Genomic DNA, 12,529 nt, shown 5'->3' on the forward strand with positions numbered 1-12,529 from the left:
TTTATTTTTTTGGCAATTGGGGTTAGGTGACTTGCCCAGGGTCACACAGGTAGTGTCAAGTGTTTGGTCTGAGGCTGAATTTGAATTCAGGTCCTCCTGACTTCAGGGCTGGTGCTCTATCCACTGCGCCACCTAGCTGCCCCAAGCCCATCTTTTTTAATACCAACGTTTTTTCGATGATGCTCTCTGGCTCTGAGTCATAGAACATTGTGTAGGGGATGAAAGAGGACAGAATATTATCCCTGATCTGGATGAATTTATAACTTTACCATATTCCTTATGGATGGGCTCCAAAGTTTTCTTTAGACTGGGATGGGACAAAGCAGTTGATGAAGAATGAACTAATGGTAGAGGCGGCTAGGTGGCATGGTGGATAGAGCTGTGGCCTTGGAGTCAGGAGGACCTGATTTCAAATCGGGCCTCAGACACTTGACACTTACCCCCAATTGCCTCACCAAAAAGCAAAAAAGAAAAAAAAAAGAATCAACTGATGGCCCTAGACAATGTCTGGAGAAACTGAGGCCATTGCAGTCCATTCCAAGCCTGTCTTTCTTCCCCCCTTAGAGTTGAAACAAAGCACATCATTGTAGGGACCTATGCCTCAGTTTGTCCATGCTGGTCATTCAGTATGTGGGTGGGCCAAGTTGTCAGAGAGATATTAGAGAAACCCTGATAGAAGAAGTCCACATCATAATTCTTTATGTGTGCATATATGTGTATGTGGACTGAATATCTTGATCAGAATCTTAGAGGCTAGCAGCAAACATCTTCCAGGTAGGAATTACCCAAAGCACATGGGTGAGGCATCGCTAAATTTCCTGACAGGTGACCTAGTTCTTGCCTACAAAATGCCTGATCCAAACTTTAGTTCCAAGTTGAAATACTTTTCACCATTCCTGGGAAATTTCCCAAACAAAAGCTTCATGATTGGGGGCCCAGAAACACCACTCAGCTGTTTCCATCCTGTCTTATCTTTAAAACCCCTCCTGTCTCCATATGGGAAAACAATATGAACAGGAAAAACACAAAACCAAAAAACGACCACCCCCCACCCATGAGGGCCCAGTAATGAAATGAGATTTGGAAATGCTTATCTACCATAGACTTGGCACACATGTGATCATAAGCTTAGTTCATAAGTAGGATCACAGGTCTGGAGCTGGGATGGACCTCTCAGGCTGGCTAGCCCAACTCACTTGTTTTATAAACTGAAGACCTCAAAATTAAACATCTTGCATAAAGTCACATTGATAGTTTCAGAGGAGCTATTTGAACCCAGGATGAGGGACCTCATTAAGCAATCTAGTCTATCTCCCTCACTTTACAGAAGGGGAAACTGAGGCCCAGGGAAATAAGATGATTTGCCCAAGTTCACATGGCATGGAATAGTTGGGGTCTGAACCTAACTCCTTGACTCTGGAGTCAGACATCATTATTCATTAATAAACATTTATGAAGCACCTGCCCAGCATTATGCTTGATGTTGGGGGAGGTACTTACTGTGACCAATTCATGGACTTATTAAAGTAATAATGTGTAATTATAATAATATTCTATATAATGTATAGAATATTATTATATATAATGAATATAATAATAATGTATAAAAGTAATAAAGTAATAATAATAAATGTTTCAGCCACTGAAACATTTCACTCTGTCCATTGAACTACAAAGGAAGCCCACTGTAGTGGACAGAACGCTAGACTTGATGCCGAGAATACCTGGGTTCAAACCTTCCTTCAGGAACTTACTAGCTGTGTGACCCTTAGCCTCTCTGTGATTCGGTTTCTTCAGCTATAAGATGGGACAATAATAACAACTATTTCAAAGGGTTATTATAAGAATTAAATAGTTGTTTGGAATCCTTAAAGCTGTATATAAATGTGAGCTGTTATTATCAGAACCCATTCACATCTTCTTATGCTCTCTGGCTCTTGTCTGCATTGTCCCCCAAATGTCTGCTAATTAATCAACAAGTAATTTAAAGTGCCTACTTGGTGCTGCATTCACTGGAGCTGGGATAGTGAATTTAGCGCTGCACTTGGGGCGAGGAAGCCTTTCAAATACTGCCTAAGGCACTTACTGATTGTGTGATTGTGGCAGGTGATCTAACCTTTTTCAACTTCAGTTTCCTCTTCTGTAAAGTGGGATTAATAAAAAAAAAAAAAGCAGGGGCAGCTAGGTGGTGCAGTGGATAGAGCATCGGCCCTAGATTCAGGAGGACCTCAGTTCAAATCCAGCCTCAGATGCATAACACTAGCTGTGTGACCCTGGGCAAGTCACTTAACCCCATTGCCTAACCCATAAAAACATAATGACATCTCCCTCACAGGGTGATTTTATGGTTCAAATGAGATAATGTATATAAAGAGTAAAACAATAACTATTGTTGTTGAATTCCTGTGTGTGTGTGTGTGTGAATTCCACTCTCCTGAGGGCCAACATAATAAGGTTGGTTCTCCTCTCTTTCTTTCCCTACTGGACCATGATAAGATCCTTGAGAGAGAAGACTATTTCTTAGTCACCATTATATCTTTCTCAGAGCTTAGCATAGGACTCTGAACAGAGTAGGTGCTTAGCAAAAACTATTGGAAATTGATTCAAGTTAGTAGAAATTAAATGTTACTCTAACATGGCATTCCCCCATGTTTTTTAAAAGAATCCAATCAACGAAGCCATTTTTGGAGGATTGGGCAGGCCATTTCCTGTGATCCTCATACTCTTCCTCAATCAGGATGCTTTATTGTTAAGTGTGAACAATATTTTATTGTTTTATATGCTTTAAAGCATATAAAATATTTTAAAATGCACATGGCTGATGAAATAGGGATAGAAATTGTAGCTAATGGCTAATGAGTGGAAAAGGTTTGGCTTTATTGGGCAACTATGCTGTGGATTCAACTGATTTTCAGTGGTCCGGGAGAATGTAACTTAATTCTTAAAAGAGAGTTCTTTATAATTTTCAGATTAAATCTGTCATATGAATCTCATTAAAAAAATAAAATGCAGCATCAAGGGCTCATTTAAATGCACAAAAGAAAATTGAAACACCTGATTTGGTGACACTTGGAATTTCTCCACAATCCATTGATTTTACTAAAATCTTTATAAAAAGAAACTGGCATTTAGAACAACTTCCTGACTGGCCTGATGAAATGGATTGCTTTTCCACTTATATTAGTAGAGCAAAGAGCTCTGGATTTGCAGTTAGGTGACCTGAGTTTGAATCCTGCCTCTTCTACTCATCTTGTGTGATCTTGGCCAAATAACTTAAACTCTTAGGACCTTGGACCTTCCTCATCAATAAAATGAGCGGGCTATGATGATGGGGCAGGGGTGAGTGGGTAAGGGGAGAGGGACAGCTAGCTGGTGCAGTGGATAGGGTGCTGGACCTGGAGTCAGAAAGACTCATTTTCCTGAATTCGATTCTGGACTCAGACACTTGCTAGCTATGTAACCCCGAGCAAGTCACTTAACCTTGTTTACCTCAGTTTCCTCATTTGGAAAATGAGCTGGAGAAGGAAATGGCAAACCACTTCAATATCTCTGCCAAGAAAACCTCAAATGGGGCCATGAAGAGTTGGACACTGAACAACATTGATGATAGAATAAGTGCACAAATTGTAGTATACAAATATAGCAGTATTGTCACTGTAAGAAATAACAGTTGAGAGAAATTCAGAAGATTGTAAAGCTTATATGAACTGATGCAAAGTGAAGAAAGCTGAGCCAGGAAAACAATATGCACAATGGTTACAAGAATCTAAATAAAAAAAACAAAACCAAAAATGAAACCCAAATTAAATGTGTCATTTGAGGGACTCCTCTCAACTCCCTTCTGCAAGAAGTTTTTTCTTAGCCTCCTCCCTTCTCTCCCACTCTTCCCTTGGAGATGACCATCTATCTATCTCTTCTGTACAATGTAAGCATCTTGTAAGTAGGGATTGTTTCATATTTTACATTTATATCCCTAGCACAGTTTCTGGCTCACAGTAGGTGCTTAAATGCTTGCTGATTGATTATATATCTTTTATATCTGTACTAGAATGTGAGCTCTTTGAGGGCAGGAGTTGTTTTTAACCTTTATTTGTCCCAAGCCTTAGCACAGTGTCTGGTACTTAAGTTTTTTGACTGACTGGCTAAGTAATGAAAGAGAAAAAACAGCAATAACAAAGAAATGAGCAAATAGATAAGCAAATGAATGAATAAACAAATAGATAAATTGATTGATAGATAGAATATATAGGCTGGACTAGTAGATCTTAATCTCTAAGATGTGTTTCCATTCTGATAGTCTATGCTCCTAGGAGAAATATTTTCCATAATATATTCCCATGGTAGCAGGATGATGGCTTTAAGCCAGAACTGTGGTATAGTTTAGAACTCATACCCGGAATGAGGAAGGAAGGTGGCATAGTTTTGTGCCACCCCGACTAGAGGGGATGGGGCAATGAGGCAATGTGCATACCTCTCTGGGGCTGGGGTTATCATGTGAAGCTGGTTGGCCCTGGCAGAGAAGTAGCTTCTCAAACCTGACTGAATTCCAGGTTTGTTTGGACTGCTGACCACTTGGGTTGTGACTCCATCTTTTCAGAGGAATAGAAATACAAGGGCAACTATGACCTACTATATACCCTCGAATCTGTGATATGTTTGGCACGACTAAAAAGTTTATTGGATATGTTCCATAAATCAGGTTGCTTGGCAGATGAAATGCTAGTCCAGGATTTGGGAAGACTGGAGATCAGTCAGGTATTTACTACCTATGTAACCCTGGAAAGGTCACACAATGTCTCCCAGTTTCCTCATCTGTAAAGTTAGAGGGTTGGATTCCATGACCTCTAAGGTCCTTTCAAGATCTAAATTTATGATCTTAGGTTGGTCAATTGGATTTGCTAGCCAGTCCACAACATTCATCAAGAGCACAACCAGTGAAAGATATGTTGAAGTTATCAAACCTGCCCTGATTTTGGGAAAGGTAGAAAGAAAAAGTTCACTCTCTTGTCTTTTCCTATCTCTACAGTTTTTGGACCCTAGGAAGTTCACATGCCTTCTTAAAAGAGAGGGCAGGGATGTGGGGGTGGTGAGGTAAGAAGAGGAATCTGCAAGATTCAGGAAAATTTGGAGCTTATACATAGGATGGTAGCTGGCCAAGAGCTTGATTCTGAGTGCTTTTGAGATTTTTTTTCCCTGCCTTTGTGAGCATGAAATGCCATCAAGCACCTGGGCAAAGCTTTTATGAATAGTTCATTTGTCTACGGCTCCATCGGCAGCCTCCTCCATCCTAGAACTGTCCAGAAGCCCAAAGCTGTCTCCCAGATAGGGTGACCAACAAGTCCTGCTCTCAGTAATTATGGCAACCTTAATGGAGGGATCTGGGGCTGATTCATTTGAGTTTTTGGTAATAAAAAAGCATTACAGGGTAAGGCTTTTCCTCATTTCTGAGGGAGAATGGAGGGGTGTCCATAAGGATACCACAGTTGCTGTTGAAAGACTATTCGTGGCATCCAGGCAGGCCCAGGGACTCAGTAAAAAGTACAGTAAACTGGAGACAACAGAGAATGGAGTTTCTCATGCCTTGGAAAGGTGGTTTGATACCTGGACAAAAGCACCGACTTTACAGCCAGAAAAAGCTGGATTTGACATTCAGGGGCACCTCTTGCCAGGCAAATGTGTACTCTTAGATGAGACATAGCCTTTCTGAGTCTCAATGTTTTCATCTGTAAAATGGAAATAATATGTGCACTACCTAACTCGCAGCATCGTTTTGAGAAGCAAATTAGAAAATGGTTATGAAAGTGCTTATAAATCAAGAAATTATATGTAATGTAACATTATTATTATCATTATCTCTATCATTATTATCTTATTTCCCCTCCCCATAGAAGCTACAGTTAAAGGCAAGTGTGGATTGTATGTGAATGCTATAGGTAGTTGCCTACATGGAAAGAACCTTATATACCCCAGGATTACCAAGTCATAGAATTTCAGAGTTGGAAGGGACCCTAAAGGTCATCTAGTCCAACTAATACTAAAAAAGGATTTCCTGTGGTCATCCAGCCTTTTTTTTTTAAGACCTTTTTTTAAGGTAGGAGGAACTCCTTACCTCTTTGAATCAGCAAATTCCATTGGCAGATAGGAATCATTGTTAGGAAGTTTTTTGAATCTCAATTTCCCTCAGCAAATCCCAACTCTTGCTCTTAATTTGTCCTTTGAGGCCAGGTAGGACAATCCTAATCCCTCCTCCATGTTATGGAGTGCAAATTTTTGAAGACAGTTGTCATTTCCCCACTAAGTCTTTTTTCCCCCTCCAGGCTTAACATCCTGTTTCTTTCTTTTATTTTTTATTTTTTTTCCCTGGAAGCTACAAATCTTTTCTGGATCTACAAATCTGATTAGATGGAAGCAGTGGTATTGTTCCCCAGTCCCTTTCCCCACTAACTCACTATTTCTCAGTCTTCAAAAAGCCATCAAAGATAGGAAAAGAGATTAAAAACATTGCCCAGCCCTACTCTTTCCCTCACGAAAAAGCAAGGGTTTATCCGTGGGCACAAAAAAGAAAAACCCAAGAAACAACTCATGGTATTTTGTGCTTTCTAAGTTACTTCTAGAAAGGAAACTTGGAAAAAGGGAGAGATGGGGATGTAGATGGCATGAAGAAATGTTATAAGGTGAGGTCCAGTCTACTTAGTATTTATATTGAAAGATTTCTTCTCCTGTCTCATGGAGGAGACAGGTATGGATGATTGCTTTTGTTGCTGCATAAGGGTTACAGTTGGCAGAGGGGCAGCCATTTTTAAAGTAGTCCTTCTCCTGGCCAATCACCCTGGGAATGTGGATACTGGTACCACTTGGTCACATCAGCAGAGAACTCATTGATATTAAATGTCTCATGGAAACCCACCAGGTAACAGACATTATCCAGATCCCCTTTGGGGTCTTGGTGTGAATAAGGTACTGGTATTGCTTACTTAGTCTCTTGATGGCTTCTTCAATGTACTTTTGACCATTCCCATCTCTCATGGCCTCGGTATTAAGGTTAATTGGATTGGAATCAAATGTTAATGATCTTTCCAAAATCATCACATACCTGATGGAGGATGAAGGAGGCAACCTAGAAGTGTTTCCCCATTTCAATCCCTTCACAGGGTCCTATCCCGAGTTGGCATTACTTCAGCATTTGTCTCCTCAGTTTTGACTCATGCAAGCATGGTAGCTTCTACTATGTCTTTATCCACTCCCACACCACAGCAATATGGCCTTGGGGCCCAGGGAAGCTATTGAAAGGTCAACCAAAAGGGTGTCATTTGGTTCCCATTAGAATATTCCTGCTCCCTGGCAACAGGGTGTCCAGTTGGACAGCATATCTAATATCCATTCATCGGCATACATCAAACTGGTCTCTGAAGGCTAAGGTTATATTTGGAAACCTCACAGAAAACCAGTTTGTGGAGTCCTTTCTGAAGAAGTCTCAGAATAGAGCACTAGAATAAGGTAGATGTCATTGTGAGAGCCATCAGACTGGAAAGTGCTGGAACCATCCAAATTCCATTTGGGGACCATCAGTTCTCTTTAGTTCATAGTCTAGGATCTGAATTTTACACTCACCATTGTCATTGACCCAGATATTCAGAGCCAGAACTTTATTTCCCTGAGGCAGGTTCAGCTACCTTAGCTTGATATTTTTGTTCAAGTAAGAACTGGCTGAAGCAGCCGTGTTGGAAGCTGTCCTTGGTCTGGAAAAGTGCAAGAAAGAGATGTCAAGATAGAGGGCACAGGGCAATTGGTGAGATGGCTGGCTGGAGGCTTTAGGTGGCTGTCAAGGAGGTGGTAGTAGCTACAGCCAAGGCTTCTTCTATTCTCAGATCTGCCCCCCCACACCATTTCTTTAACTGAACCTCACATGGAATCAGATGAGTAGTTATTACTATTGCTCCTGTGTAAATAGGGGGTGTCAGAAGGTTCATCCCCTTATATTAAAAACACAACAACAACAAATCTCAGCCTTTTGTTTTGGGTGCTTGGAAGAAATGGCAGATGCCACTGCTGGGCCCTTATCAGTGGCCTTTGAGAGATCATTCTGGAGGCAGCTTGGTGGTACAATGTATAAAGCATTGGCCCTGGAGTCAGGAGGACCTGAGTTCAAATCTGGCCTCAGACACTTGACACTTACTAGCTGTGGGACCCTGGTTAAGTCACTTAACCTTGATTGCCTTGCCAAAAAAAAAAATCATGCTGAACATGGTAATGCGAGATAGAAGAAGAACAGATCTCCCTATTTTCAAAAGAGGAAAGGGAATGGAGTCTGCAAACAATGAGCCAGTGAGCTTGACTTCAAATCCTGGCTAAATTCCTGAACATATATTTAAAGGGATGGTTAGTGAACATCTAGAAAAGGAAGAAGTAATCACCAAAAAGTCAACATGGTTTCAGCAAGCACAAGTGATACCAAACTAACCTTATTCCCTTTTTAGAGAGGGTTACTAGACTGGATTTACTAGGCTAGACTATACTCTTGATGAATGCCTTTATTACTGCATAAGGTTTACAGTTGGCAGAGGGATGCCCATCTTGAAAGTAGTCCTTCTAATGTCCAACCATCCTGGGAATGTAGATGCCAGTGCCACAGGTGGTATGGTTTACCTAGATTTCAGCAATGCATTTTATAAAGTATCTTGTTATTTTTGTTAACAAGATGGAGAAATGTGTGCTAGACAATGCTATAGTTAGTTGGATTCTGGATGGTTGAATAGCTACAAACAAGGAGTAGTTATTAATGCATCATTATTCACTTGGAAGGAGGTATCTAGTAGAGGGACTTAGGTATTTTTAATTAATCCTGTGCCACTCAACAATGATTTATATAAAGATATAGATGCTTTAATTTTAGATGATGAATGCTAAAATTATATTTACATGTAATTGGGAAAAATAAAATATTATTAAAAAGCTATAGATACTTAATTACCAAATATTCAGATGATACAAAACCAGTCTTGGCTCGGCTGACTGATAGGGACCAAAATGAGTTTGACAGGATAGAATCTTCCCTGAATCTATCATGATGAAATGTGATGGGGTAAAGGTAAAATTTTATACTTGGATTCAAAAGTTTCAGGCTTAAAAAGCACAGATTGGAAAGATATAACTGGGCTTCAGTTTGTCTGAAAAGAATCTCCAGGTTTCAGTGGACCATAAGCTCGATGTGATTCAACATTATAATATGGCAGCCAAGAAGTGAAATGTGTTTTCTGGTTGCATTATAAGAAGCATTGGATGAAGGAGACTGTAGCATGGTTATATAATCTGTCCTTATTAAGACCAAATATAGTGTATTGTGCTCAGTTCCAGATAAGCTGGCAAATGTCCCAAAGAGGGTGGTCATGATGGTGAATGACCTCTAGTTCATGCCTCATGAAGACTGGTTGTAGAAACTAGGCCTATTTAGTCTGGAGGAGAGATGATGGTACATGATAGCTATCTTTAAGTTTTTAAAGGACTCTCATGGGTAAGATGAATTATACTTTCTATGTGTGGCGTCAGGGGTACAACTAGAAACGAATGAGTGCAAAACGGGGAGAAGAAATGAGTGTAAAACAGCAGATTTTGTCTTGAAGTAAGGAAAAACTTTCTAATAATCAGAGCCATCTAGAAGTAGAATAACATGCTTGGGAAGATAGAAGGCACCCTCTTCACTAAAAGTCTCTAAGCATAGGTTGGATGATAACCTGTTGGCTGTGTTGGAAGAGGAATTCCCATTCAAGTATGCATCGAACTACAAGGACTCTGGACCCCTTCTAACATGACAATATTATGTTTTTGCCTTTAGAGCCTCATTTTTTTTTTTTTAGCTTTAGACTCTTATTTTTCAAAAGGCAAATCTCCTTGGGAAGGGGAGGGTAATAAGCTAGTGCCATTCAGTAACATTCAATGTTAATTAAAGTACCTTATCCTTTCGGAAACATTATCATAGTTGAGTAAAAAGCAGGTTGTGATAGGAAGGAGAAGGGAGAGAGGATGGGAACACTAGAAGATTGTTGTATAAGAGAGAGAGCCCTGGGCTAAGAAGGGCCATAACCAGCAGGAAGTGATCGGGCCTTTGCCCTAGGCTGCTAAAAATTTGGGGGTTGTTTCCTTCTTGTGACAGTCCTCTGCCTTGTGGTCTTTCTTTGACCCCACATCTAGCACAACTCCCTCACCTAGCCCCCAATCACCATCCCTCTAGGGCAGAGTTGTTAACCTTTTTTGTGGGCCATGGACCACTTTGGCAGTCTGGGAAAGCCTAAGGAACTCTTCTCAGAATCGTGTTTTAAATGCATAACATAAAATACATAGGAAACCAATTATATTGCAATACAATTATCACAACTTTAACAACAAGTTCATTGATCCAGGTTAAGGACCTTTGCCCTAGACTCTTGCCACTGGGTCACTTAAGTCCTTTCATTTCCCCCCATTGTGCTACTGTGACTCTTCCACCTCAGGAAGACTTCCACTCTGTGCCACTGAACCTGGGAATCCACATAATGAGAGAAGCCACAGGGTATCTTTGGGTCATGCCCCAACTGAATCCGCACCAAGTGCTTGAATTCCTGGTTTCTACTTAGGCTAGAAGACCTGGATTGTAGTTCCAATTTTGTTTTTTACTAGTTTGTGAATATAGTTAAGTCCCTTCTCTGATTCCCTGTGTTCCTATCTATATAAAATGGGGATAATAATATTTATACTTACTACCTTAAAAGATTAGGGCTTTGTAAACTATAAAATGATATAGAAATCTGGATAATTTTCTATTTTAAATTCAAATGAAAAATCATATATTTATATGGTACTTTAAAGTTTATAAAGCACTTTGCATATATTATCTCACTTAAAAATGGAAATGAAAAATACTTTGGTTTTAAATTGGCTTAGTTAGGAAGGTTAACAAAATATTTCAGAAGCTTTTAAAAAATAAATCACTGAAGAATGTTGGATCTGATTTTAAAATTTAATTCCACATTTTCAGAAGAATATTAACATTTGCTCTTTCTAACAAGGCTAGGAATAGTGGAAACTAAAATGATAGCCCTTTGTCCAGATGCAGAGGAATTGAAATAAATATGATTGGGGGAGTGAAGAATTTTCTTTATTGAGAGCACCTGCTCCCTTTTCTCTTGTAGTTTCAACTAAGAGTCTTGTCATTATCATATTCTTTAATCTGAGAGGCATTCATGGAGGACCCTTTGGTGCAGGGGAAGCTTTTGATGACAGTCCGACCTCTCTTTTCTTTGCTTGAAATGCAGTTGTTGAATTCAACCATTTCCAGACAAATCATAAAAAAATGAACTTGCAGGTGTATGTAGGCCATATGGTCAATTAAACAGGACATAGGATTGGCTGTTTGAAGATCTGGGTTCTGATTCTTAGAATCACTAGTTGATAAAGCAAGTATCTGCATATCAGATCCCATTTTCAAGTTGACAGACATTATTCTTACAGAAAAAAAAAATTAGTTCACAAACAGCTCCTTAATCTTAGAGTAAAACTAATTGTATTTTCTATGTCCTCACTCTGCCAACCAGCATTTATTAAGAACATGCTCCTCTGGGGGTATGTTTTAGCAAAGTTGAATATTATTGTAAATAATCCTATTTGACTACACATGTATTTCTTTTTAAAACATTTTAGATGCTTTTATATTTTATTTTTCCCAATTACATGTTAAAACAATTTTTAAAGATTTTAAAAAAAAGTTTTGAGTTCCAAATTCTATCCTTCCTTCACTCCCTCCCCTCCCCTCTCCTTGAGATGGAAAGAAATCTAACATAGCTTATACATGTGCAATCACATACATATATTTCTATGGCTGAAAAATATGTGCTGCAACAAGGCAAACATTCATTAAGCAACTACTATGGAAAGGGCATGGTGCTAAATGCTGTGGTGGTGGGGAGGAGAGATTCAAAATTTAGGAGATATAATCCCTGCTTTAATGATGCTGATAATCTAGTAGGGACAAAGCCACCAACATAGAAAATGATAATATATCATATTAATTACTTGGTATACAAAGATGACATTAAAATGCATGGCTTCACCAAATAACTCATTAAACAGATTCTTCACCTTGTGAAATCTTTCTCCAATGATATCATAAAATCATTTGAAATTAAAAAAATAGAAAATTCATAATATATTCCGAAGAAAAGTTAGTGACTGAAGACATTGCATGTGTATCTGTGTCTAGTAATTACAATGTAATTACATCTGGTGATTACAACGAACTAGTGGATGAAAGGGATGTCTACATACTTTGGTGTCTTCTAGAAAAGAAACATTAGACATAAAGGTATCAAGAAGAAGTCTGAATATGTTGAGACTTACTGTCATCCTGAAAGCAAAGCTAAATGGCTAGAACACATTTGAAACAATTTAGACTCACCCCATATCAGTCAATGTACACTTTTGGAGCTGTAAAATGGACCATAACAGATTTGGAAAGTATCCTTCATAGAAACCTGTACAATATTATCGTACCACAGGA

The 12,529-nt window shown here is 39.2% G+C and overlaps 1 pseudogene; it reads right to left on the minus strand.

The window, feature by feature from the left end:
* Positions 1-6,690: 6,690 nt before the first annotated feature.
* LOC110210496 (glutamine synthetase pseudogene) lies at positions 6,691-12,432 on the minus strand (annotated as a pseudogene).
* Positions 12,433-12,529: the final 97 nt, after the last annotated feature.

This window comes from Phascolarctos cinereus, unplaced genomic scaffold (assembly GCF_003287225.1).
Source record: "Phascolarctos cinereus isolate Bilbo 61053 unplaced genomic scaffold, phaCin_HiC Scaffold_2;HRSCAF=192, whole genome shotgun sequence".
NCBI classification, from domain to species: domain Eukaryota; kingdom Metazoa; phylum Chordata; class Mammalia; order Diprotodontia; family Phascolarctidae; genus Phascolarctos; species Phascolarctos cinereus.